This window comes from Ovis aries, chromosome 14 (assembly GCF_016772045.2).
Source record: "Ovis aries strain OAR_USU_Benz2616 breed Rambouillet chromosome 14, ARS-UI_Ramb_v3.0, whole genome shotgun sequence".
In the NCBI taxonomy this organism is placed as follows: domain Eukaryota; kingdom Metazoa; phylum Chordata; class Mammalia; order Artiodactyla; family Bovidae; genus Ovis; species Ovis aries.
In genome coordinates this window covers 10,905,723-10,933,368 of record NC_056067.1, presented here as the reverse complement: position 1 = coordinate 10,933,368, position 27,646 = coordinate 10,905,723, and the positions used below count along the sequence as shown (strand labels likewise).

Sequence of the window (27,646 nt, the reverse complement as noted above, 5' to 3'; positions counted from 1 at the left end):
CCTCTGTGACCCCGCACGACGTTCACTCTGGCCACAGCAGCCACCTGGGTTAGCCCCAGTCACCTGGGGGCACAGGCATCCCCGTGCTGACCTCCCGGGGCCCCTGCCTGAAGGATAAGAGTGGGATGCCAGTGGGAAGAGCTGTGACCCAGCCCACCACATGCCTGGCCGCACTCTGCACGTCACCTTATTTCATTCTTAAGCCGCCATATCAGTAACAATCGACAGTAGCCTCCACCTATTAAAGCTTGCCTAGAGGGCGGTAACTCCTTCCCTATGGGCTGTGTGGCCCAGGGAAGTTACTAAACCTCTCTGGGTCCCAGCTTCCTCACCTGTAAAATGGTCATAATGACAGTACCAGCTTCATAAGAAAGGAAAAAAAAAGACACAGGTACTCAGAACGCCACCTGGCCCTCAGGAGCTGCTCAGGAAAGCCCGGATGATTTTATTTTCCTTGAGATAACTACTTAATGTCATTTGACTTAGGTACCAAGCACTGTTCAAACACGATGCATCTTGACTGGCTTGATCCTCCTAACACGCCCATGCGGCAGGTTCTACTGTATCACATGCCCACTTTATGGATGAGGAGACCAAGGCACAGAGCTGGTAAGTCAGCTGCCCCAGGTCACACAGCACCAGCTCTGCACCCAGATGCTGTCACGCTTGCCATCATCCTGGTCTCTACCATTAACCTTCTCACAACACCATCCCCCAGAACACCCCGGGAAGTTCAGAGGGTGCTCAGGGACCCCCACAGTACAAATGACATTAAGCAATTTCATACAAACAGCTGGTTAGAGGTAAGGCAAGAAGATGAAGGCAAGTCTGGAGACGCAGAGGGGTGAAGATCATAGTGTGACGATCAGGAGAAAAAAGCCAGCGTAAGATGGGCTGGGGTGCGGGGGTGAGGGTGCGTCACCCCTTCTGTGGGAGGCAAAGGGCCCTGACTCCCAGGACAGGGGAAGGACGGGGAGCCTGGGAGCGGGAGGCTCCGGGAACAGGAGGGGCCCTTCCTCAGTTCCGCACCCGCTTTCCAGATCTTTATTTTGATGCTGCGTTCCTTTTGATCATCATGAAAAAGGAAAACCACCACTGGCACCTCGCGAGCGGAGGGGCTGGCGTGATCGGGAAGGGCTGGGAAGGCGCACAGTAGCCGGCTTTGTTTGAGTAATCTCTGTCTCACTGCAGAGATGAATGGGAGCTTGGGGAAGTTTCCAGCACCCTCAAATCTCCGAGGGGAGAGGAACCTGAAATGCCATCCGCCTCCTGCTTCTCAAACTCGGGATATGTCCCACATAAGAGCAATTTTTTAAAAAAAGGGAATGGAATAGGAAAAAAAAATATTGGCATGCACCATATGTAGTAAAAATACCATTTTGTGAAACAGGTTTCAGGCACTGATGTATGTCAGCGTCACCTGGAACCTGGGCACCGAGGACCCCCACACCTTGTATGTAGAGCCCACCCTTCTTCTGGCCCTGCCCCCAGGAGGCTCCACGGGCCACACCCCGCCGCCACTCTGCCCTCAGACCCTGCCCCCTGTTCCGGGACCCTGGGGTCCCTGCTTGCGTGCCCGAGTCCATGCTCAGAGCTGTGCAGGCCTCCCTCCAGTGCACCTGCTGAGACGACCACCCCGTGAGAGAGCCCCCCGGAAGGGCCATCAAAGGGCAGCAGGACTGGAACTTGGGCCAGCAGGCTGGGTGTCCACTTGTGGGAGCCTTGTGTCCTGCGGGCCACAGTGCTGGACAAAAGACGGGACGGGCATGAGTCTCTGCCCACTGTCCCCAACCCCCAGGTGCTGGAGGCAGACCTGGCGCGTGTGCATGCATGTGTACACGTGTGGGCGTGCAGGCAGAGGCATGCATGTCTGTGTGCGTGCCTGAGTGTGCACGCACATGCCTGTGTCCATGCGGGCATGTATGTGTGCACACGTGTACGTGCATGCACCACTAAACACGCACATACACATGAACTGCACTGTGTACACATGCAGGCGTGCGCGCACACACGTGTGCATATATGTATGTGTGTACATGTGAACCAAATGTGTGGCTCTGGCGTGGGGTTGCGTGCGCCCATGTACCTGGTATGTGAGCATGTGGTGTGCTCCTCTGCACACGTGTGGGCGTGTGTGGGAGTGCACATGTAATGCACTGTCCGCGTTCAGCAGAGCACAGTCCAGCAGCTGGAGGGGGCCGCCTGGTCCACCCCGATTCACCAAGGGGGTGGGCACACTGACCCCGCGCCACACGTCTGTCCTCGCTGGGGGACTCCCTTACCACTGGCACCTTGGACATTCCGTCTTTGAAGTCAGACACTCCATCTGGAAGTGCCCTGAGCGAACCCTTGTCAACCTCCCAGCTAGAGAGCCAGGCTTCGTAAACTGGTTGAATGAGAACGTGAAGAAACACAGGCTCAAAACCCAGCGGTCCAGCCCCAGGCACCACGGAGTCCCACAGAGTGGGATAGAGGTTCATGGACGACCCCAAACACCCCAGTGGCTCACCAAGGCCCAAGGCACAGCCCAGAGGCTTCTAGAAGGACCCCAGGCCACACACGAGTCAGGAGCAGTCCCAGTGCCCCATTCTGACACAGCCCTGAGACACTGGGGTCCCAGGAAGACCTCGGTCTTGCCTTGTCCAGGCTGTGAGCCCCACCCTGGCCGTCCTCCCAGTGCCGCCTAGTGGGGGGCGAGGCCAGCCCCAGAATCCCTCCACGCTGGCTGCTGACGGGAGCCCTGAGGGCAGTGGAGAACTCCACCCAAGCACTCCCTGGCCGTGGGGGTGGAAGGAAGTGCCTACCGGAGCCCAGTGCAGGCTGAGGCTCACACTCAGCCTCTGTCTTCCATGGGCCTTGGGGTTTCCGACCCTAAGCTGGGGGTGGTCCTTTCTCCCCTTCCTCCCCGTCTCTGTGAGAGCTGTCATTACTTCAGAACAGACAGATACCCGGCGGCGGGGGGCTCCACACGTCCCTAAGGGGGGACCCGTCCACTGGAGAGGGTGCCGCCTGAAAGTTGAGCTTTTAAACTTCACACTCAGATTATTTAGGATGCCTGGTGGGGCTGATGGAGAAGAAGACAAACTAATAGCCCCAGAGCCTTCCCTTGACTCTGTAGCTCACTAAGAGGGGGGCCTGAGGATGGAGAAGCCACCCTTGGAAACCAGGCCTGGCCAGCAGGGGGAGGCTCCCGGGTGTCCTGGAACAGAGTGTGCGAGCAGCTCTGGACAGTATGAAGCAGGGGACGCGCTGCCCAGGGGCTGCCTTCTCGTGCAGCTGCGAGGTCACCCCCCTGACGAGCAGGGCCCTGGGTGAGCATCTGGAGCAAGTGTGGGGACCAGAGGGACTTCACCTTGCTCTGTTCACCCCGCAGGCTGCATCTCACACCGGCCTCCTGAGTGAAGGGCAAATATACCCACTCTACAGACGGGGAAGTTGAGGCTGGAGAGTAAGGTGGCTTCCAAGGTCTCCTGGCTCCAGGTGGGGGCAGAGGAGCCAGGTACCCCCCTGGGGCTCATGGCTCCCTGTCCCTGGTGACACATCCCCCCTCTCAAAAAAAAAAACAGGCACCACAGCATCTTCAGGAGCATGGTCTGCACGGGAGCCGCCCCTGGAGAGGCCCTGCTTGGTGTGCTCAGCCAGCCCACGGCTGCCAAGGTGCCAACTCACTGGCTCCCTGCTAATTACTCATTTTTGCAGATCAAAGGCCTTGTTTATTAAAAAAGTGGATTGAACTTGTCTGCTTCCCTCCCTCAGAAACAAAGCTAAGACAGCCTGGCCTCCGCCTACGAGCCCTCCCTCTGCCCACCCGGGCTTTTGCAGAGCGAGTCCCTGTCAATGCCGCCTGCGCCTCGGTGGGCTTGGGGCCCCCTGGAAGGCCCATCAGCTCGGGGCAGGGACTCCCCAGCACCCGGTGCCTGGGAGTTAAGGGCTCCTACCTGAGGGGCCCACCCCACCCCACTCCACCCCACCCCACTCCACCCCACCCCACACCCCTGCCCATCGAAGCTCACCCTCCAGCTCAGCCTCCTGGGATGAGCAGGACTCGGAGGAGCAGAGACAGGAGGAAGGGACTCCCAGGGAGAGAGGCTGAGAAGAGGGGTCGTGCTCACAGGCAGAGACCCACCCAGCCAGGGGTAGGGGAGGCAGTGACGGGACGAGAATAGAGACTAGCCTTTCAGGAGGGGCTGAAGGCAGCAGGGCAGTGACCCCTGCAGCCCCCAGGCAGCTCCGCCCAGGCTCCCAGGAGAGGATGGGCGGGGTAGTGGAGGGGAGGCATGCCAAGAGCTCTGGCTTCTGAACCCAACAGAGCCGCTGAGAATCCTCCTGTGAGACCTGCGGCAAGTCTCTCCACCTCTTGGGCCTCTGCTGCCCCATCTGGAAAGTGGGGCCAAGGGTCGCCCTTGTTTTGCAGAGATGCTGGAGGATTCTGTGAGTTAGGTACAAAGTACACAGCTTCCCAGGTGGCGCAGTAGTAAAGAATCCGCCTGCCCATACAGGAGCCGCAGGAGATTTGGGTTCCATCCCTGGGTTGGGAAGATCCCCTGGAGAATGGAATGGCAACCCACTCCAGTATTCTTGCTGGAGAATCCTGTGGACAGAGGAGCCTGGCAGGCTACAGTCTGTGGGGTCACAGAGGGTCAGACCTGACTAAGTGAGCACATGGCGTGTACTCATCACACGCGCAGGCTAGCTTTAACATTATTTGGAAGTTGGAGAAGGAGTTACACACGCGGGTCCATAAACCCGAGTGTGGGCACACAGACCCAGGCGTGCACAGAGCAGCAGCCCCATCTCGCGGCCCGTGGAAACGCGACCCCAGAAGACGGCGTGCGGCGGGCTTGCGCTTTCCCATCTCTAGGTCAGTGTCCCGTCTGCCACCTGCCCCACCAGCCGGATGTGACTGAGAGTCTGGATCTCCCCCCGACCGGGTCCACGAGTCCAGGAAAGGGGTTGTAGTGGTCCTCGCCCGACCCCCAGGACCCGGAGCAGAGCAGCTGAGAGACTGCAGAGGCAGCCAAACTGGTCCAGCCTTGAGGCTCCATGTCAAGGCAGGAGGCACCCGGGGGGCACGCAGGAGTCACCGTAAAGGTGACTCAAGTGGCCACACCCCTTTCATCCAGAGGTCCCAGGGCCTGACACACACACTCATTAAACCCCAGGTGTCTACCTGACAGGGAGACCCCGAGTCCGTACTTTCCGTGCCTCACAACCTCGAGAGGTGCAAACACCAGAGGCCTGTCCTTGTTTTCTGCGAGAGAAGCCTGAGCTCAGAAAGGTTAGGTGCTCGGTCAAAGGTCACACAGCAGGCTGGGAACTTGGTCTCTCTGACTGCCATCTGGTTGGCTGGCTTGACCCCTGCTCTGCAGCCAGGCTGGGAAATGTGAGTGGTTGACGGCTCCCTTGTGCCCTGGGCGATCCAACTCCCTGCTCTGGCTCAGACTCCCTAAGGGCCTGATCCCAGCAAGGGAAGGGGTGGCCCCGGGCCCCCAGGGCTCACACACTGCCGCTGAGACTTGCCAAAGAGGGGCAGGAGGAATCTGAGAAATAGTACAGAATTCGGGACCAGGCATATGTACCTTACGAACGTTTTAAATAATGAAACATCTCAAACATAGAAAATAATGTAGCAAGCACATAGGCGCCCACCTCTTGCCCACATGTAACCCCTCTCCAGTCCAGCAGAGATGGACGCCACTGTGCAGCCAGCATCCCTGCCTGAGAGCTTTGAGAGCCCTGCCCGGGGCCTGCCCGTCAGCAGTGCTGGCCAGGCCTCCCTCAAGGACTGGAGGGGAGGGACCTCCCGAGCAGGGTGCTGGCCACTCGACAGAGGCATCGGCAACAGTGACCACAAACTCAGTCCTTCCAACATCACCACTTCATTCTCTTATAGTCTGAGGGCGGACATCCGACATGGTCTTCTGGGGCTGAAATCAGGTGTGGGCGGCCTGGCTCCTCCGGGGAGACTCCAGGGGAGGATCCGTCTTCTCGCAGGGCATGGTTTCCACCTGCGCCTGCATCCTTGGCTCGGGGCCCCTTCCTGACGTCACCCCAACTCTGCCTTCTGCCATCACAGGTCCTACTTTCCTTCCCAGTGAAATCCTCCCCCACCGCCTCTTACGAGGACCCCACGGTGACACTGGTCCCAGCTGGATAACCCAGGATCCCCACTGCCAGGTCCTTAACTGAATCACACCCAGGACGCCCCTTATGCCCTGTCAGATCACATACACAGGGCTCTGTGGATGGGAGCATGCCATCGTGGGGCTGTCGTCCAGCCTGGCACAGCAGGCATTTGATGAAAAGAAAGGCCTGGGACTTCCCTGGTCCAGTGGTTAGAACTCCATGCTCCCCCTGCAGGGGGCAGAGTCTGACCTCGATCAGGGAACCAGGATCCTGTATGCCCCACAGTGTGGCCAAAAACACCAAGCCACCCCCCCAAAAAACCCCCCAAATCCCCAAATGTGGCTTTGCCCCTGTTATTTCCCACCCCTCACTGTCACAGGAAGAACAGGCGGACTCCCAGGAGACAGCAGAGCTCCAGTAGGTGGGGGGCAAAAGCGAAGGAATGAAAGCTTGGGGTCCCAGGGGCCAGGCTTGGGCTCCTGAGTGAAGCCCCTTGGAGAAAGGGGTCTGGCACCTGCGTTTTGAGCCCACGATGGACAGCGGCATCTGTCCCCCTTCCCGGGGAAGGATGCTATGCCCTGGGTCCTGCCCACACACCACCCAGCCTCCCCTCCCCCAGCCCTTCTTCCCAGGCAGCCCCGAGTTACAGTTTTAATGAGTTCCTTGCCCTCTAATTAGCAGGTGCGGCTTTGAAAGGAAGCGCCTGGTGTTTACCTTGCAAGGAGCCTTTAATAACCAAACCCAAGGAATCGCGGGCTGGCTCCCGCCTAATCCCCATCTGAACGGCAAGCTTAATGAGCCTTGGCACCAGTGAACCGGGGCCTGCCCTCTCCCAGGCGCCCCACACCGCCCCTGGGGCTCCTTACGGAGCGGCTTCTGCCCTGTTGAGAGATGCCCCGGCAGCCCAGGTGGACTGAGGCCCAGGGGCCAGCTCGTGCCCGGACTGGGCAGCCCTGCCCACGGGCCGCTCTGTGTCCCCAGGCCAGGGGGCCCCTGCCTCAGCACCGACCAGGAGCCCAGGCTGAGGCCCGACCCGTGCAGTGGTGACACCTTGACCCCAACCCTATTGTCATCCTGTGTCATCCGTGGGCCCTGGGGAGGCCCAGGGGAGCTGAGACCCGCATTCCCAGGGACCTGGGCAGACACCTCCTGCATTAATCTCACTCACTGGCCCTGGAGGCCGGCAGGATTGACCTCCACTTAACAGATGAGCAAACCATGGTGCAGAACAGCCTTTGCTGGCAACCAAAGGGACACGCTGGGACTTCAACTAGGGTTGGTCTGATTCTGGCGGCAGCTCTTTCCAGGGATCCAGGGAGCTGGGTGGGGGCGGGGAGCAGGGGCAGAGGGCAGGGTTCAAGTGTTAAAACAGCGGTGCCGCCGGAGCCTCTGGCCCCCATGAGGGGCTCGGACGACGAGACCCCTCCGCCCGGCTTAGGCCATCGCCGAATGCCTGTCCCATGCGGAGGTCAGGATCCTGGAGGCCCAGCGTCTCCTCTGTGCAGCTGGGGGCAGGGGCGGGGGTGGGCAGCAGGGGACAGTCTCCCTGGTGCCCATCCATCCGGTCAGATCAGCAGCAGGAGGCCTGGGACAGGGCTGGATCCCCAGAAGGAACAGGCAGCTGTGCGCCTAGAGGGGCAGCCTCGAAAATCACAGGAGAGGTGGGCGGGGCCCACGGGATCCCCGGGGTAGGGTGGGGAGCCCCATCGCCTCTCTCTGGTCCCCTCCCCAACGCACACCCTGCAGGGCCCAGAAAGGGCCCCCGCCACCCCGCTCTCTGAGCAAGAATATTCTAGAACATGGGGGTTTTTGTTTAGTTTTCCTAAAGTGAATGGACGTGCCTTGGGGTTGCTGGAAGAAGGCGGAGGCGCCTCCCACCCCATTCCGTGCGGTGGTTACCTCCTCCCTTGCCTCTGAATAGCCTGCCGTCTGCCGGGAGCTTGAAAGGCGTTTGGAGTGTTTGGGCGGGAGAGGAGAGGCCTCCGCAGGCCTCCTTTGTGGGGAAAGGGCCCCCGCTGGGCCTTTATCCGGCTCTTCCCCGGAGCGGGTGGGGGTGCTCAGGAAGCCAGCCCTCCAGGCCTCCTGTCCCCTCTGGGGTGGGGTAGGGCCCAGGAGGCCAGCATCCCCAGGCCTTTCCACTCCTGTAGGGCTGGGGCTGGGCTGGGAAGAGGAGGCGCCGCTGAGCCCCCGTCCCCGGCCTGGCAGGCGTGGGTCAGGCATGGGCAGCCGGTCAAGCAGTGACTGGGCGCTCACTGTAAGGTCCGCAGGGGAGAGAGACACCGGAGGCCGAACGGCCCTCTAGGCCCTGGCCTGGGGGTCAGGGGAGGCAGCTGGCCAGGAATCCGATGGGGGGGGGCACGGCGGGGGGTGCGGTGACAAAGGTGACGCGGCCCCTCCTCCCCAGCAGGGGAAGCCTGTGGCCTTGCGCTTCTTCCGCTTCACTCTCTCAGAGCCTCTGCTTTCCCATCTGTGAAGGCAGGTGTGCGGTTGAGCCCAGTGACCTGCACGAACCCGGCTAGCCCTGACCCTTCATGTCGCAAGAACAGGTTCTGTTTTCCAAAAGGGCTACAGTGGTCCTCCCCACCCCACAGCTCTTCCAGAACCTTCCAGCTCTGCTCCCTTCCCTTGGACTGGATGGGCAGGGGCCTGGGGACATCTGCCACTGATGGAGTCTGGTGGGGGTGGTGCCCGGTGACCGGGTGTGTGGGGGTTGCCCGGCAAGGGTGCTGGGGCTCCTGCCGGGCTCTCTCCCCCGGGCGCTTGGTGCTGGGGTGCAACTAGGGTGCTGAGCAGAGCCCAAACCACGTGGGGAACCAACACCAACTCCAACACCTGCCCTGGGGGTAGGGGTGGAGGAAGAAACCAGTCCTCCCCATCAGACATCATCCAAACTGTAGATCTGTGAGCATCAGCAACCTGGGGGTTCTTTTCTGCTCTGAGCTTGGGAGCTGTTGGTCACACAGCAACAGATGACTATTGGGAGAAGCCTCTCCAGGCAGGGGCTGAAGCCCCTCCGCCTCCTGACTGGGACCCCATAGCAGTTAGTACGTACCAGGCCCCCACAAAGTCTTGACAATCAGCTCTAAAACATGAGATAAATCTAGATGGTAAGGACTTTCCAAGGGCCAGGCAGGCACTGTTCTAAGCATCAGACTCATTTCATCCTAACAGCATTCATTTGCATGTTACACAGGAGGAAATCAAAGCACAGAGAGATTAAGGAACTCTTCTGAGGTCACACAGCCAGGAAGTGGTAAAGCTGGGATTCAAACTGGACCAGAGGTTCCAGAGTCCTCCCCACTAACCTTTCGGTTTTACTGCCCCTTCCCACGGGTTGTGATGGTCCTGAAAAAACCAGGAGGGACCTGATTCCAAACACTGCGTCTTTTCCAATGAAATGAAGTTAAGTACAAACTCTCAAGCCACTTTTCTGTCCTTGTAAATTTTTTCATGCGAAAATATTTAAAAATCAATTTAAAAAATATGCTTTATCCGATCACAGGGCTTCCCAGGTGGTGGCTCAGTGGTAAAGAATACTCTTGCCTGGAAAATCCCATGGACGGAGGAGCCTGGTGGGCTGCAGTCCATGAGGTCACCAAGAGTCGGACACGACTGAGCGATTTCACTTTCACTTTTCACTTTCATGCATTGGAGAAGGAAATGGCAGCCCACTCCAGTGTTCTTGCCTGGAGAATCCCATGTACGGAGGAGCCTGGCAGGCTATAGTCCACGGGGTTGAAGAGTCAGACACACCTGGAGCAACTTAGCATGCATGTACGCATCAGATCCTAGGACCCAGGTTTTTCTTGAATAGCATGATTGTGATAGAGTGACCTCTCAGGAGGGGCAATAATAAGGCCCCAGGGGATGCAAAGAAATACAATGTGCAGCCCAGGCCTAAAGCATGCTCTGGCTACTAAGCCTTCTTGAAAAACAGAGATGTAATTCACGTACCGTGCAAGGCACCATTCAAAGCGCACAACCCAGCGGCTGCTAGCATGCTCATACATCAGCACTACTTCATCCAGGACAGTGCCGCCACCCCAAACAAAACCTCGTCTCCTCCAGAGTCATCTTCCCCTCCCTCCCTGCTCATCGCCCCCCACAGCTCCCAGACACTCATCTGCTTTCTGGCTCTGCGATGTCTCTCTCCTGGACATTTCACTCAATGACGTCGTGCAACGCGCAGCCTTTTGTGTCTGGCTGCGAGTTTTCAAGGTTTCTCATCTGTGTGATAGGGCAAATCAGCACTTTGTTCCTTTTGAGAGTTAAATAGTATTCCATTGTCTAGATGGACCACGTTTTTGTTTATCCACTCGCTGGTGGAGGGGCATTTGGCTTGTTTCCGCTTTTTGTTTATTGTGCCTGCTGCTGCTACGAGCATTTGCGACAAGTGTGTGTTGTGGATGTGTGTTTTCAGTTTGTGTGGGAGTGGGCCTGCAGGGCTGTGCTGTGACTCGGGGTCTGAGGAGCCCCCAAACTGCCTCCCTACCAGTGACTCATCTCACACTCCCGCCAGCCGTGGTCAAGGGTTCCGATCTCCCCGCACCCCACTGTCTCATGGAGGTTGAGTTTTCATGCAAAAAAGAGATCGGGGGACACAGGCAGTTCACAGAATATTCTCCTGGGCTCAGGACAGATTCGGGGTGAAGGCATTACTGGACATGGGAGCTGTGGGCCCAAAGCCAAGGAACCAGCCTCACTGTGTCAACGGACCTCATAATGCAAACGAGAGGCAAGCGTGTGACAGACACACAGGCCCACATCACTGGTGGGGCCCAGCACGAAATGAAAACAGGGAGAGGGGTTTTTAATCAACAGTGATTAAGAACGTCAAGATGGCAACCACGTTAAACTGGGTGGGGGGGCCCTGGACATGTGGTTGGCCCACTTGGGCAAGGGCTCCCCTCCAGGCGTCTGCCCTCGGCTCAGCCTGGCAGGACCTGGGGTAAGCGTGGACCCACAGGGCAGTGCCTCTGGGAGCTCTGGCAGGTGCTACTCACAAAGGCCCGGGAACTGCCCCCTCCATCCATTACAGGTCTCATGTACACACCCCTGCTCTCCACAAGGGGCCATCCCGTCTCCAAGCACCACCCTCCCTCCCCGACTCCCTGCCTCTAGAAAGTTCTCCTCTTCCAGAATGGGCTCAATTTGAGAGCCTCCTAGGAATTTCACTTGCATAGCTCTGGCTGATCAGTGCCCCGGGTCCCCAACCTTTCAACCTTTCTAAGGGCCACTGAGGCAAGGGGTCTCATACTGTGTGGTCACTACCCACCCACAGAAGGTTCCAGCAAATGCTGAGCCTCTGGCACCAAACACTCTCCTGGGACATCTCTGGCTCAGAGATGGCTCAGAAATGCCCGTGGGCGCACGTGAGCCCATGTGTGGTATGGAGACTGCGGCCTTGGGGCCCAGGCCTACCTGAAATGGGCTTTCAGGCCACCTCCCAAGGTCTGTCTCCCTCAGGAGCCGCAAATGCTCAGACACAATAGGCCACAGTGCCTGGGGCGATTCGGGGGGCTGGAGGCCACAGAACAGTGTGACCTTGGCCCTAGACCAGGGCCCCACTGGACCCCGGGGCCATCAGAGCCTTGACCTCCTCGAGGGTAACCTGGAGATGGCAGCCCTTGCCAGCAGAGCCGTCCCGGCCGGAGCCCTGTCCTCAGGATCCAGACCAGCAGACCCCACGGGTGGCAGCGGCTGGCACAGCAGCAGGATAAACAGCCCCTGGTCAGCACACGCAGCAAACTCACCTCTGATTAGGTTTATGTGTTTATTTTTCTGTGCAATAGGGTGTGGAAATGCAAACAGTGTGGCCAGTTACAGTGTTTCCAGAAGGCTCCGGGAGTTCTCTCGGCTCTGGGTGGGCTGCCCCCACCTGCCCCCACACCCCCGGCTTTCAGGACGCTGACCCACCCATCAGGTGCTATCAGAGCAGGACTGGCCGCCAGGGATGGCAGAGGACGCGCTGTTTCTTGGAACATGCGTCATGTGACTCTGGCGGCCAGCGATGTTGAACTTGGAAAGTGACCTGGTGCTCTGTCTGAATGGTGTGGGGCTGGGTGTAGAGACCCAGGCACCTCCCATGAAAGCCCAGGGCCGGCCCAGAGCAACGGGTCCCGCAGCTGCCTGGAGAGGGAGCAGGGGCGGTCAGGGCTGGGATGGGGACACCACCCTGGGTCAGAGAGCAGATTCTGGGGCTCGCTCTACCCCAAAGGGCTCAGCAGCCTGGCCTCCGCCTGGGCCTTGCATCCTCATCTGGACAGGGGCTGTCAGTCTAGCCTGGAAGCTCGATCGGCTGCAGGCCGCAGGGTTCTCCCCATTCTCCTTTTAAATAAGGAGTAAGTAAAACAGGTGACAGCAGAACAGCCCAGGCTTGGCGGGACAGGGGGGAGCGCACGGACCCTTTGTCACCCCCGCCTTTCTTCTCCATCCTGAGGCCTCTGCGGCCCCACCGCTGAACACACCATTATCTTAAGGACACCATGGTATCCTTAAAACCAATGAGCACTCAGGCCACAGACTGGCTGAGCACCTACTATGTGACACGAACTATTCAAGGGGCAAGGGACCCAGCTGTGAACAAGAGAGACGAGGCCCCTCGTCTTCCAGGCTCCTGGAGGCAGTGAGACAAAAAACCAAAACGTGTAATATGCAGAGGGTGAGTGGAATGAAGGGAACCAGAACCCCAGGAGGAGGACTGAGGATGAAGGAGGCCCTCGTGGGGGGACCCACAGGGAAGCGAGGTGGGGAACTCTCTGCGTCTCCAGGTGGGAGGGGGGCAGGTGCAAAGGCCCTGAGGCACAAGCTCCTGCGGGGCTTTGGAGGCAGAGCAGGAAGGCCTGCGTGGCGGAGGCGGCCAAGGAGAGTGGGAAGAAAGGAGGTGGGAGAGCTGGCTAAGGGGTCAGATCCCACCCTGGCTGGCCAAGCGCACAGCACCGATTCACATCCTCCAGGAACCTCAGGACCACACCACATCTGCAGATACAGCCTTTGCACACACATGTGAGTTAATGTGAGGTCATGTTGCACCGGGGCAGGCCTAAAATCCAGAAAAAGTCTTTTTATAAAAAGAGGAGAGGACACTGACACAGAGGGGAAAGCCAGGGAGAAGCTGGAGAGATTTGGCCACAGGTGAAGGAACTCTGGGAACCCCTGGAGCCCTCAGTGGGGACCCCGGCCATGCCCACATCTTCATTTTGGGCTTCCGGCTTCTGGACCGTGAGAGAACGCAATCCCGTTGCTCAGGCCCCCAGTGTGTGGTCACGTGGCATGGCAGCCCCCAGACACCAAACACCCAGGGCGGGACTTTGGTTTAATTTGGGGTGAGATGGGGGTCAACACGGACATGGAAGGGGAGCATGGCATGAACTGCCTGGCATTTAGAAGGCTGAGGTGACATCACATGGTCCCCTGTACCAGGCTCCTAGCCTCAGAGGAAGCTAACAGGCCCAGCATTCTGGGGAAGAGAAAGAAAAACCTCGCGTGGCCCATGGTCACCTGAGCAGAAGGGTGGGCAGGGCCCTGCCTTCCAGAGGCCTGCACAATAAAATGGACTCACCGGCCCCACTTGGTTCTCCCCGTTGCCTTATTTAAAGATTCCCAGACAGAGTTTCCCCTCTGAAAAGCTAGAACCTTTCATTATGCATCTGAGAACCTGTAATTTTTTTTTTTAAGAGAACACAGCCCCGAAGGAGAAGTGAGTCAGCCGGGTCTGTCAGCCACACGGTCTGCCAGCCGTGGGCCCCAGGACGAGGTGATGGAGCCGGGGACGCAGAGGGGAGGCCACCCGCTGTCCTCGTGCCTGCCAGGCGCTGGGTGCCCCCACGGCGCAGCCTCGACTCAGACGTTGTTTGACTGAGTGCGTCCCGTCTGTGCAAAGAAGGTCTTCCAGGAAGGTGAGGCAAGAGTACACTCTGAGGCTGGCCAGGAGCTAGGGTACCAGGCCAGAGTGTTGGGGGAGACAGGCCTCTGAGAGGTCACAGGGCGCTGCGCGAACGTGAAGTGAAATTAACACCGTGTCTGGCACTGGAGGCCCCTGGGCGCTGCTGGCTCACGTGTGCTGCGCCGCTGGCTCACGTGTGTCGCGCATTGGGGGCGGAGGCGCCGCTGGCTCCCGTGAGACGCGGCTGTGAGGAGGCTGCCCCGCCCTTGCTTGACCGCAGAGCTCCCCTGGGACGTGCAGCTCATCCCAGGACGCGCCCCACCCCACCCCACCCCACCCCACCCGGCCGGCCGGACCCAGGGGAGCCGGACGCTCCTGAGACGAGGCCCGAGAGAGGCACTCCCACACGCCACTGCTGCGGCCGGTGAGGAAGTCATTCTACCTAGAAGCTTCTGGAAGGAGTCTGGCGACCCTGCCCCCGGCTCTCCGACACTGACCACAAGCCTCGGTCACGTGCCCGCTTCTTCAGCACGTCCTGCACAGACTTCCAGCCCCTGGGGGAGGGGAGCTGCTGTCTTCATTGGCTTTGAGACCCCAGCCAGCCCTGGGCATTTGTCTCCATGTTGGGGTAGAAGAGGAGGAGAGGAGAGACATGGGATGTTTTGAGCGCCTACTACGCACCAGGCCCCAGGGTTCCATGTCGGACATTGCCCTCGCTCCATCCTTCTGAGCCACCCTGGAAACTTTTCCAGCCAAGGACTTGGCGCCCAGACACTGGGCCATGGGCCATCTGAGCGCTGGGGCCTGGCCTGGCTGGACCCCTAAGAATGCTGCCCTACTTACAAGCCACTCATCAGTCATGTTGATGAAGCAGAGGGGCCGCTTCAGAAGTGAGGGCATTCAGGTCCAAGGTCACTTAATGACAGCTCAACACGATGGCTTCAGTCAGTGGCTAAGGAGGCTCAAGGACCGACAATTCCAGGAGTCCCCCGCCCCGGCCCTGTGTCTCCGGCACCAGCTGTGGGGAGGCAGAGTGGGTGTTTGGGAGGGAGGAGCCCGAAGCCACAACCTTTTTTTAAAATTTTTAATTGGAGGCTAATTACTTTATAATATTGTAGTGTTTTTTGCCATACATTGGCATGAATCAGCCATGGGTGTACATGTGTTCCCCATCCTGAACCCCTCACCCACCTCCCTTCCATCCCACCTTCAGGGTCATCCCAGTGCACCAGCCCCGAGCACCCTGTCTCATGCATGGAATCTGGACTGGCGATCTGTTTCACATATGATAATATACGTGTTTCAATGCTATTCTCTCAAATCATCCCACCCTTACCTTCTCCCACAAAGTCCAAAAGTCTGTTCTTTACATCTGTGTCTCTTTTGCTGTCTCACATACAGGGTCATCATTACCATCTTTCTAAATTCCATATATATGTGTTAATATACCATATTGGTGTTTTTCTTTCTGACTTACTTCGCTCTGTATAATAGGCTCCAGTTGCATCCACCTCATTAGAACTGATCAAATGCATTCTTTTTAACAGCTGAGTAATATTCCACTGTGTATATGTGCCACAGCTTTCTTACCCATTCATCTGCCGATGGACACCTAGGTTACGAAGCCACACCCTTGCCGGCGGTTTGGTCCAGCGCCCGCCCTGCGGCCTCCGCCACCCAGCAGCGTAGACCCTGACAGCAGCCCTGGTTCTCCGGCGTGCCCCGTGCCCACCCATGTTGTGCCTGCTTCCACTGGACACCATGTCAGCAGCCCCTCCAGACACCGCCCCATTCTGCAGATGAGAAAACGGAGGCACAGGGTGCCTGTCAACCTCCAGTCTTCTGGGGTGGCCAAAACCCAGGCAAAAAAAGGCCCCTGTTCTTCTGCTTGCAGAGTGTGGGCTCTCCCAAGGGGCCTGGCGGGGCGCCCCGTCTTGTGGTGTCCTGCCCGCTCAGACACTGGTCCCACACCTGCTGCAAACCTTGCCAGTGCCTCTGCCAGGGCTCTGCAGGTGCTGGCCTCCTCACCACGCAGCCAGCGCCCCCCTTTCCCAGCTTTCTAGAACCTCCCGGTTCTTCTGCAGCCTCAGGTTGATCCTCAAATACCTGGCAACTGGTAAAGCAGGCTTTTCATCTTATCGATAGTGTGGGGTCCCCAGAAGCAGACCCTGAGGCGGGGGACTGGAGTGGAAACAACTGACTGGGTGGGTGGGCGGGAGGGAGGCCGGGTGGGGTGAGATGAGAAGGGAGGAGCCAGCGGGTGCCTACTCTTACAGGGCGACATCACGGCAACGGGGTGCTGTGTGGGCTGGCTGGGAGCTGCTCCCGGGACCCTGGTCCCCAGCAATGCAAGCCAGAGAACCTGCCCACTGCATAAAGCAGGTGCTCAATAAATGCTCCTGGCTAAGTAAACACACAGCAGCTGGAGTGAGAGGCCTTTCCACACGGGTAGGGAATAACTGCCCCTGCCTTTGGCCCAATGGGAGATGGAAAGCCCCTGGGGCAGGGGAGCATGGTGTGCCCCATGGGGCCTGCCCCTCACCCCCACCCCACCCCACCCCTGCCCTGTGGCTGCTGCTCCCAACAAGCACCAGGGCGCTACTTCTAGGGTGCTCACCCTGAGGACCACTGACTCCGTGACGGCTCATTCCATACTCAGACTCCATGAAGCCCTCCCCCTGTGCCCTGCCGGGCTGCAGCCCAGCCAGCTTGGGGGCCCCGAGCAGGGGGCGCTCACACGCCCAGGTCCAGCTCCAGCGCACCCGGGATGAGAGCACGAGTCCTCCTGCCAGCTCCCAAGGCATGCGGGGAAACATGCCACGGGGCCGACAGGGGCCCAAGCCCTGCAGAGTGCCACGGGGATGGCGGGGTCCCCAATTGGCTCCCTCTGCGGCGAGACCACTGGTCATTTCTGTGGCCCCTCTGCTGAGGACACTGGTGGTCCTGCACCCTGGGCTGTGGGGAGACCCGGGCACTGGCCAGCACTGCCCTCTACTGGCTTATGGTCATGAGCTCCTCTTTCCCTTCTGGAGTTGGTGATGAAACCCCAATCAACACAAGGTTTCCGTCCCCCCAGGAGAAAGAAAGTGTCTGGGCCAGGATTTGGAGGTGTGGGTCCCAGACACGCTTGTCCAAAGCGGCGGCCACAGGCCATGTGGAGCTATGGAGCCCTTGAAAAGCGCCTGGTGTGATGGAGAAGCGGACTCACCGGGTTCTGAAGAGTTGCTACGAGAAGAAGAAAAGCGCACTAGCCATTCAATACACTGACTGCATATTCAAACAATAGCGTTTTGGGTATATTGGGTTAAAGAAAACGTACATCAAAACGAACCTCACCTCTTTCCACCCCCATTTTATTGAGATGCAACTGACATATAACATGGAAAAGGAAGCAGCACAATGGTTTGATAAGCACGAATATCATGTTTATTGATTACTATAAGAAGTTTGGAGATCAGTCCTGGGTGTTCACTGGAAGGACTGATGCTAAAGCTGGAACTCCAGTACTTTGGCCACCTCATGAGAAGAGCTGGCTCATTGGAAAAGACCCTGATGCTGGGAGGGATTGAGGGCAGGAGGAGAAGGGGACGACTGAGGATGAGATGGCTGGATGGCATCACTGACTCGATGGACGTGAGTCTGAGTGAACTCCGGGAGTTGGTGATGGACAGGGAGGCCTGGCGTGCTGCGATCATGGGGTCGCAAAGAGTCGGACACGACTGAGCGACTGGACTGAACTGAACTGAACTAAACTGAACAATAAGCTTAGTTAACAGCCATCACCTCAGGTAGTTACAGATTTTCTTCCTTGGGATGAAGTGTTTTTACTTTTTTCTTAATGCAGTGACTAGGAAATCTAAGATTCCATAGCTGGCCAGCATTGTCCTTTTTACTGGGCAGCCGCTGGGGTTTCCAGGAAGCCACTTGGTCCTTTGGAAGCCAGCAGGCAGGCCCGCCGGCCAGGCGGCCGTCTGTCCAGGGCATTTTGGGGCCCTGAGCGCCACCTCTGGAGGAGTCGGAGCACAACTTGGCAGGGACCACAGGCCCCAGGGATGCAGCTGATCTCCTCCGGCCTTAACCCCAGAGGTCCCTTCTCCGCAGACTCTTCTTGGCACCCCAGTTAACACTGCAGCTCTGCATGGTGACCAGCTCTTGCCCTTCCCTGTGGCGAAGGCTCCACATTCTTAATGCTCCCCACTTAGGGCTGCCGGATGCAGCAAGTAAAAATCCAGGGTGCTCAGTTAAGTCTGTCTTTCAGATCAACAACACATACTTTTTCTAGTATAAGTATAGCCCATGCACTATTTGGGATATACTTATACCAAATATTCGTCACTGATGGAAACACAGATTTGACTGGGCTCCTTGGATTGTGTCTGGCACCCCCACCACTACTGGGTCTGAAGTCTTGTTTTGCAGGTTGACTGGAGTCCCCTGAGCCGGGGTGACAGCTCCCCACGTACAGGGGCACTGGTTTCAGTTACTCTCAGACCCTTGGCATTTAGTTCCGTCCAGCACGCAATCCGTGCTCGACGAGTATTTGTGGAACGAATGGGGGAAACCAGCATTTCCTCCAGAAGACACAGCTGACCTAAGACCCCCTGACCCCTTCCTGACCTTGACACACTTAGGGTGGGCATCATGCTCCCAGAAAGCCTGACTGCTTGCAAACACCCTCCAGTCCTGAAATACCCGCAGGACAGGCCTTGGCAGAAATGAGACGGCGAGAGACACAGAGAGTGGGCCTGACAGCTGCTGGTGCCTCCACGCTCCTGCCTGGCTCTTGCTTTAAAGACACAGCTGGGCTTTGTGACCCTCAGTCTGGGCAGTGAGAGAGGGTGCTCACCAGCTTTCCATCCACTCTCTGACAGCCAGTCCAGTCCCTCTGTGTTCTTCTCAGTTGTCAAAAGCTAACCCTGGGAGTTCTTGGGGGAAGATGCTAAGGACAGGGTCACTGGGCACCTTGGCTGCCTCTGTCCAGAGCAGGCAGGGCTGGGTGCCCACAGATCAGCTGGGCCTCTGCTTTGGCCCGGGACACACACAGCAGACTTTCTGAGCCAGCCCTCATGCGAAGCGCTGCGACCAGGTGTCCCTCCAAACCGTCCAAATGTCCTCGATGTTCTGCTCCATCAGCAAACGGCAGAGGCAGGCGTTGTTGCCAGTTTGCATCTTGATCAAGATACAAAGGACCCAGAACTCCTGGCTGGGATGCAGGGGCCCTGAGCTGCTTTCTCTCTCCCACCAGATGCCCTGGCAGATAAGCGAGAAACAGAGTCCACACTGCTGCCTGCCCTCGGGGAATCTTGTCTAGGGAGATAAGACTCTGGGAACAGCAGAAAAATGCAAGCTGGAGAAAACCGAGGGCCAAGTGACGGGCCAGAGACAGCTCTATGCAGCAGGCTTTTCAAGAAGTGACGACCCAGGCTGGCGGAGCCACGAGAACACACCGGAGGAGGGGGGAGAGGACTGAGGGAGCCCATGCGCTTACATGTACGTGCGTGTGTGCACATGGGGAGCACATGCACACACATAGCTATTCTCAGGCAGGGCACAGCCAGCCTGACTCCACTGTGCCTGCCACCGCCCATCTGGCCCCCAGCTGACCTTCCCCAGGGCTGGGCCAGGTCCTGGCACACCGTGAGCCTCACCTCCACCACGTTGTAAGCTTAAAAAGGAACTCCCGAGTGGTCTCAAGACTTTCCAAAGGGCTCCTGGCTGGTGGCAGGACTCATGTCCCCTACTGTGGCGAGCTGTATGTGGTGAGCCTTGGGCTCTGGGCTGCTCTGTGGCCCCAGCTAGTGGTATGCCTTCTTTTCCTTTCTCTTCCTTTCCCAGCTCCATGAGGCACAGCTTGAGAGAATGAGGTGGGAAAGAGGGGGCCCTCTCTGAGCCAAGGTACCACACACACACACACACACACACACACACACACACACACTGGCTGGGACTAGTGCAGTATCACATCGCCCAGGAGCTGCTCGCACCTCTTGGGTCTCCCAGCCTCCCAGCCCTTCAAGTGAGCAGGCAGGGGGTCCACTGGACCCCAGGGGGATGCTGCCAGTCCAGCCCAGCTGGGGGGTAGCAGAAGCTGGTCTTTACCAGGAGAGCAGCTCAGCTATCCCACCCCAAGATTGTGGGGCCCTCGGTGCCTGCTGAGCCAGCCCTGGAACCCTGCTTTGGGCCAAGGCCTCGCTGCCCCCGGACTGAGGCCCCCTCAGCTGTTCTGGGGTGACTGACAGGGCAGGAAACCCTCTCATGGCAAAGGGCAGGATATGAGGGTGGAGGAAGGAGAACTGGGGGAGGGGGGATTATTCTGCTTGGCTTCCTCAGCGCGGACGTGAAAAGGCCCGTTGTCCACCAGAGAGGGAGAGACGGCCAAGAGGGCCTGGCCTCGGCCCAAGCGGGCAGGCTGTCCCGGGACGTCCACCAGGGTGGTCTTAGTGCAGGGGCAGCCTCAAACACGGAACCGCAGGACAAGGGTCGAGCAAGGGAGAGACACGGGGAACAGGGGCATCAGCCAAGGGGAAGCAGGGTGGGGGGCAGGAGCTCTCTGGTCCCTCCCCTGCAGGCGACGCTGGACCAGCTCACTCATGGGCGGCCCTCGTGTGGCTGCTCCTGGGGTGTCTACTCCCCAGATCAAAGACAGGGTGGCCCAGCAAGGCGCAGAGCAGGGTCTGGAACTGAGAGCCCAGCGGTCTTGGGACAAGAGCACTGGTGGGCGTCCGGCAGGCGCAGGGCTTCGCTCCTGCAGGGATGGTGGCAGGGGCTCTGCCCTGGCTCCCACTCCCCGTGGTTGGGGATCCAGCGTGCTGGCCGTGCACCCAGGCATCAGTCCTTGGGGTTTCTGTGCACCTTCATGGACAGCAGCTCCTGCTTCTCCAGAGGGTCCCAGGGACCCACAGCCCCCACTGGCCAGATGCCTGCTTCACCCCTTGCTGGGCGGCCCAGCACCTTGGGACATGCTATAGCCCAGCCTGGCCTGGACAGCGAGGGGGAGGGGGCTATGGCCCCCCTCTGAAGCCAGCTTCGGTCTAGAAGGACAAGACCTCCCCTCCTGCTCCTGCCTGTACTGGGGAGAACAGTGCTCCCTCCAAAATCTGTGTCCCCTGGAACCTGTGAATGAGACCTTATTTGGAAAGAAGTCTTTGCAGATGGAATCATGTTATGGTGAGATCAGGCTGGATCAGGGTGGCCCTACAACAATGGCAGTGACCTAATAGATAGGCGCAGGAGGGGCGTGTGACCACAGAGGCAGTGGATGGAGGGGTGCGGCCACAAGCCTGGGATGCCAGGAGCCAGAGAGAGACCTACCTGCGGAGCCCAGGGCCCTGGGTCCCAGGAGGGGCACCTGCTCTGCCCTGGGGACACCCATCTCGTCCTAGCATCGCTGGAACTTAGGTGTCGACCCACCTGCGCGGGGAGACTGGGACCCTGAGAAAGGAGGCTCTGCTGGGCCCTGGAATCTGGTGCAGAAGCAGCCGTGCTGACCCTCCCAGCTGTCCTCCGTGCTGTCAGAGCCCCCGCCTGCAGGCAGACCAGCTAATCAGTCTTGACAGCCCACCACCCTTCCTGGACCGCCAAGGAGAGGCTGGCGAGGCTATATTTAGCCTCCAATTGCTCTGCCTGGGGAGCTGTGAAGTGCCAGGGGCGTGGGGGTGCGGGGCTGAAGGATACAGGGTTGGGGCAAGGAGCGGGGCCCCGGCCCCTCTGTGTGCATCCTGGGCAAGGAGCCCCAGCCCCCTAGAGCAGACTTTCCAATTCAGGGCTTTGGCTGCAAACAGCGGGAGTGGGGGTCCCCACGTGGCGGGCCACAGCCCATCTGGGCCAGCCGACCAGGGAAGAGGGCCCAGCAGGGTGGGCAGGCCAGAGTGGGCCCTGAGCGCCCTCCCTGGGAGCCCTTTCCAGACAGGGCTGGAAGCCCCCCTCCTCGGCTGGGCCTGCTCCTCCAGCGCCCCCACCTCACCTGGCGGGCCTGGGCAGTAACACCCCGGACTCTGCACAGAGGGGCTGGGGAGCGATGACCAGCGCCTGGGAGCAGGGAGGAGGGAGACAGGAGCAGGAGTCAGGAGAGGGTGCAGGTGAGGGTGGGGAGGCAGGCGGAGAGAGACAGGAGGGAGGAAGGGGTGTGGGGAGAGGAGGGCAGGCCCATCCCAGTCACTATGGAAACAAAGGGCAGCATGATGCAACAGTAATGGGAAGGATGATTTAGGGACTTCCCTGGGGATCCAGTGGCTAAGACTCCACGCTCCCAACAGCAGGGGCCCGGGTTCGATCCCCGGGGCGGGGGCGGGGGGGAGGTTGGTGAACTAGACCCCACGTGCCACGACAAAGACCCTGCACAGCCAAACAGATAAAACACAGACCTGTTGAAAAGAGAATGGGGGTTGGACAAACATAGCTACTACTTCTTGAGCACTGCCACCCAGTGGGGCGGCCATGGCTCGTATTCCTGCCTCCCCGATGGAGGAAACAGAGGCCCCTGGCAGTGAGGGGCGTCCGACAGACGGACGGCGCGCTCCTCGGACGCCGTCAGCGCAGCTCTGAATGGGCCGCCCCGCTGGGGGGCAGCTGGTGGGGGAGGCGGCAGGAGGCGCTGGCCAAGGCCAGCACGCGGCACCCCCCCCCCCCCCCCCCGGACCCTGCCCCCCGGCCAGGCGCAGCTGAGCACCCGATGGTGGGTCAGGGGTGAGGCCGCGCTAAGTGGCTTATGCCTCCGTGCAGAGGCCGACTGACAGACGGTTGGATTAACAAAGACGCACTCTGTTCCCCGGCAGGTCATGTGGAAAGCACAGCCACGACCCCTGTCACTTCTCCTTTTTTATTTTTTTGTAAGAAGAGATGTTTGTTCCCGAGCCGGGGCGGAGGAAGAGGAGGAGGCGGGGGGCGGGGGGTGGTGGGGCTCCAGCTGTAAGCACATCAGCTGCCGCGGGCACAATGGGGGGCTTCTCCGCGGAGGCCACCCCTCAGCCAGGGCTGCCAGCCGGCCCGGCACGCGGGGGACCAGCCTGCTGCCCAGCTCTGCAGCGCAGCCACACTCCTGAGTGCCAGTGTGCAGGCCGGCCAGGGAAAAGGGACCATTAGGCCCAAATGGAGCCTGCAGAGAAGAGGGCGGCGGGCAGGCAGCCGTGGCAGCTGCGGACATGGTTCCCCGCCTGGAGGACCACAGAAGGACACGCTGCCTCCTGCCCGGCCCAGCCAATCACCTCCCGTGACCGTGCTGTTTCAGACAGACCAGGGGAAATAAAGCCTACCCTTAAGACTAACCTCACATTTTCCTTTTCACCTCTAAAACGTGACTACTCGATGCTGTGGCATCCCACGCATGGCTGGCATCCCACTTCCAGTGGGCAGTGGGTCCAGGCCCACAGCGGCAGCATCCCCTGCAGTGTGCTAGACAGGCAGACTCCCAGGCCCCACCCAGGCTCGCAGAGTCCCATCCTCGTCCCCAGGCCAGCTCCAGAGCCCCGCCACCGCTGTGCTTGTGACCTGTCTCCAGACAGAGCCCAGCTTCCCACACTGCCACATGGCTTCAAGGGCTTTTGCAAAGCACCGCCCCAAGTCAGCAGAAAGGTCCAGCCCTCCATCCGAGGCAGCATGGGCCCTAACTGGGGAGAATTCCTCCGGTGGGTCACGGTGGCAGAAAATATGATCTTAGAATTCTGAACTTGCCCTGATTCCTTCAAAGGGCTTCTGGTCAAAACCTCTCTGATTTAAACTGAATGGAGAGGGACTGTCTAGTTTCCTGACTTGCACTGTTTACCAAGAGCCTTCCATGGGCAAGGTGTTTAAAATACATGTACCTCAGGCTCTGTGGACATACACAGCAATGCAAGCTGAGCTTGCCTCTTGAGCATCTTTGGGGGGGCTAGTTTTACTAAACAGATAAGAAAGATTTCCCAACCCAAGTTCCCTCCAAGCTGCCCCCACGTGGCCTTATCCAGGGCCAGAGGGAGCCCCCTTTCTGGTTGGCCTCAGATGACTGGAAAGCTCCTTCCCCTACTGAGTCACAAAGTCGTCTGGAACCCCGCCAGCAGTCTGTGGGAGCCCCTGGCTCCATCCCAAGTAAACCTACTTGCCCTTGACACCTCCCATATGCAGGAACCACCACCAAGCGGCCCGTGATTAAGCGTGTCCAACCCCCTCACCTCATCCTGGGGCAGCACGGCTCCCAGAGCCCACTGTGCTGGCCGCCTCCCTCCCCAGACCTGCTCGGCTGGGTCGGCGCTCCAGCGTGTCACCACCTGCCCTCCTGCTCCCTGCCCTGACGCCCCGCAGAGAGGGGAGGATTGAGAAACCACGTTGGGCGGGAACAAAGCCAGAGCTGGGGGTGGAGTGGGGGCACTGGTAGCCAGTAAATTACCAGAGAAGTTTCCTGCTCTTTTCCTGCAGCAGCAATTCCTGCCCTGGGTGACAGAGCATGAGTTGGTTGGATGGCATCATTGAGTCAATGGACAGGAGTCTGAGCAAACTCCAGAAGATGGTGAAGGACAGGGAAGCCTGGCGTGCTGCAGTTCGTGGGGTCGCAAAGCGTCGAATACGACTGAGCAACTGAACAACGACAGCAACAACAGCTGGCTGCACAGCAGCATCACCAGGGCACTTCAGCAGATACTGATGCCTGCGGCCTCTGTCAGGTTTGGGTTCAGCTGGCTGGGTGGGGCCCAGGCATCAAAATTTTGTTAAAAGCTCCCAGGTTTGTAAGGTGCTGGGGAGTCTAGGGTCACTGCTGGCCCTCAGCCCACGCTGAGGGTAGGAGGAGAACCCAGGACCCCCAGGGAGGAGTATTGCCAGGGCAGGGCCCACCACCTGCACCTCTGATGCATCTGCAACAAGGGTCATGCTCCCTGAGGAATGCGGGGTGCCCTACGGCAGGTGCCGGGCTGGAGGAAGGGGCAGGTTTCTAACAGCACCTGGGCTGTGCAGTTCAGCCTCTGGCAGGCTCTGAGGAAGTGAGTTCCGATCTGGGTGCAGCCCTAAAGCAGGGGGTGTTTAGTGATGGGGAAGCTTAATTTCTTTCTAGGAGGCTAGCATTATCCCTGATAAGAGCACTGCATGGCAGTCATGATGCTGGCGGAAGTGGGGACATTCAGCCTCCCTGGGGTGGGACAGTGGCTGCCTGTGTCTGGTGAGGCCCTGTCTGTAGCCTGTGAACTTGTGGCCTCGGTGGCTGTTCATTTCAATCCCGAAAGCCCTCTTTCCATGGCCGTTCTGAAGATACAAGCGTATCTTCTCCTGACGTGGAACCGAGCTGCCCCTGGCAGGAACTCAGCCTCACAAGTGAGGGCCCGTGGCCTCCACCCCACCTAAGTGCCCATCCTCTCCTGGCCGTGGCCGTGCAAGACGCCCGGCCTGGGCATCAGCCAGGGGCCACCCTGAGCTCCGAACGGAACAGTGGAGGGGTCGGTGCCACCCTCCTCCCATGACTCAGTTTCCCCACATGGAACAGGAAGGCTACTGCTGCGGGCCCTCTGTGCTTTCAAAGTCCATGATTTGGTGCAGAGAGGTCACACAGCAGCTGCCCTGTCCCCTAAGCTTGGACAGTCAGTCACCCTGGTGCCTCCGGAGAAAACTTCTGCCATCTGCCTCTGTCTAGGCCTCAACTGTGGAATCTACTTCTGCCCTCCAGGACCATTCCTGGTCCTGTTCTCCTTGCATGGGTCACTGCCTTGGCCCAGAAAGCAGGACCCTCCTGTGGTCGATCAGCTGGGATGCCCTTGGTCAGGCCCCGAAGAGCACATGGAGCTTCCAAGGGCCTCAGGCCTGAGAAAGCAGGAGCTGCAGAGGCCCAGGCACTGTGCCCCTGGACACTCACCCTGGTAGGGACCTCACGCATGTTCCCTCACTTCATCCTTGCCATCATCCCAAAGGGTGCATGCTATTCCCACCCTCGTTTTACCCATGGGGAAATTGAGGCAAGGTCAGGTTAAAGTCACTTCTCCTAGGTCCCCAGAGCACAGGAGGCAGGGCTGGCTATGAGCCCGGGCAGCCAGGCTCCACAGCCTGGCCATCTGTAACCTGGTCTGTGGCTTGTGAGCTGGGTGGTCTTGGATAGGCCACTTTACCTCTCTGGGCCTCAGTCTGTCTGTTTGATAAAATGGGGTCAACAGTAGACCCCACCAGCCCCCAGTCTGCTGTGAGCATCAGATGAGTCCAGGAAGGGCCCTGGGCACACAGCCAGAGCTCAGGAAGGGCCACCTTCTGGGATTGCCGAGAGTTCAGAGGATGGGGTGCCTTCGTGCCCTCTGGTGACAGGGAGGTCTCCTGCAGGAGGAGGTGGGCAGTGGGATCAGATGACAGGTAGGGAAGGACCACGGCCGCCATACGCTGACCACAGGTGACGGTGGCATCAGAGTGGGCCCTGCTCTGGGGACATCTGGCTGTGACCCAGCACTGATTTGGTACATGGGTCTCAGACCCAAGGCACCTCACTTTTTGGGTGCTCCTGAGCCCCAGAAACAAGCTAAATCAGAGTGACCACCACAGGGCAAGCCTCCAGTCACTTGGCTACCTCACCTAAATGCCAGGCATGTGCTGAGAACCCTGCCAGGCCTTGCGTGAGGCAGAGACCAGCCAGTGCTTGCCAAACAGGACCCACATCTCTGGACACACAGCTAAGCGACATTTTCCACCTCTCGGGACTCGAAGGTTAACAATGAGGGCTCTGAGGTCCCAAGAGATGGCAGTGCCTGGAACCCTGAATCATCTCAGGTAAGGCCCACTGAACACCCTATTGGACTACGATGCAGACGAGACTCAGTTTTCACTGCATTAACCATGAATGATTGGGGGCTGTTTATCACAGCAACTAGCATCACCCACCCTGTCTAATATACTAAACCTTAACAATGGCTCAGGCAAGATCCCACCTCAGGGAACTCACAGAGCTCTCAGGGAAAGACATATGGGCCTTCCGTCTCAGCATTACCAGGAGTTTGTTAAAACGCAGGTACCAGGGCCTAGCTCATGCTGTCTGAATCAGGAGCTCTGAGGAGGTACTGTCACCCACAGTTTAAACCAGCACCCCAGGCGATTCTGATGTACAGTGCACGTGAGAGCAGCTGGCATTATAGCAGAAAACCACGACTCTCATTTGGTGCTAGAGAAGGGGGCAGGCTGGGTGCTCCTGCCTGAGCCCAGCCTGGCCCCCCGTGCTGTCCACGAGGAGTCTGAACCGCAGCCCCGCACGGAGGTGGGGGGGCCATGAGTCACTCGAGGCTGATGGCCATTCAGCACACTGGGCAGACAAGAGAGTCATTAGGGTCCTTGCTCAACGCGATGACGAATTCATTGAATTCTGATAAGGTCGTCTCTTAGCAGGTGGGATAAATCGCAGCTGATCTCTTGTCAGGACGACTCTGAGTCATCCCGGATTAAATTAATAATGATTAATTGGGGCTCCTGAAAGCTGAGCCGCCAAGCGAAGATTAGAGTGTGCATTCGAGCTGGCTCTCTCTCCCTTTTATTTCCTCTCTCCCTTCCTGGGCTGTGCCTCCTCCCGCAGGTGACATTCTGAGACGGGAAACTGGAAGTGGAGGATTTGGAGATGCAGAGCAGCCATTAGCAGCTGCTCAGAGGGCTGCGGGCAGCGTGGCAGGGCGGGGGGTGGAGGGCGGCTGCCTGGAGAGCTCTGCTATT

The 27,646-nt window shown here is 58.9% G+C and overlaps 1 protein-coding gene across 7 annotated transcripts in view; it reads right to left on the bottom strand.

Annotated features, from left to right (window-relative positions):
• Positions 1–27,646, bottom strand: part of GSE1 (Gse1 coiled-coil protein) — a 393,370-nt gene that overhangs the window by 259,735 nt on the left and 105,989 nt on the right. The gene's annotated exons all lie outside the window — the stretch shown is intronic.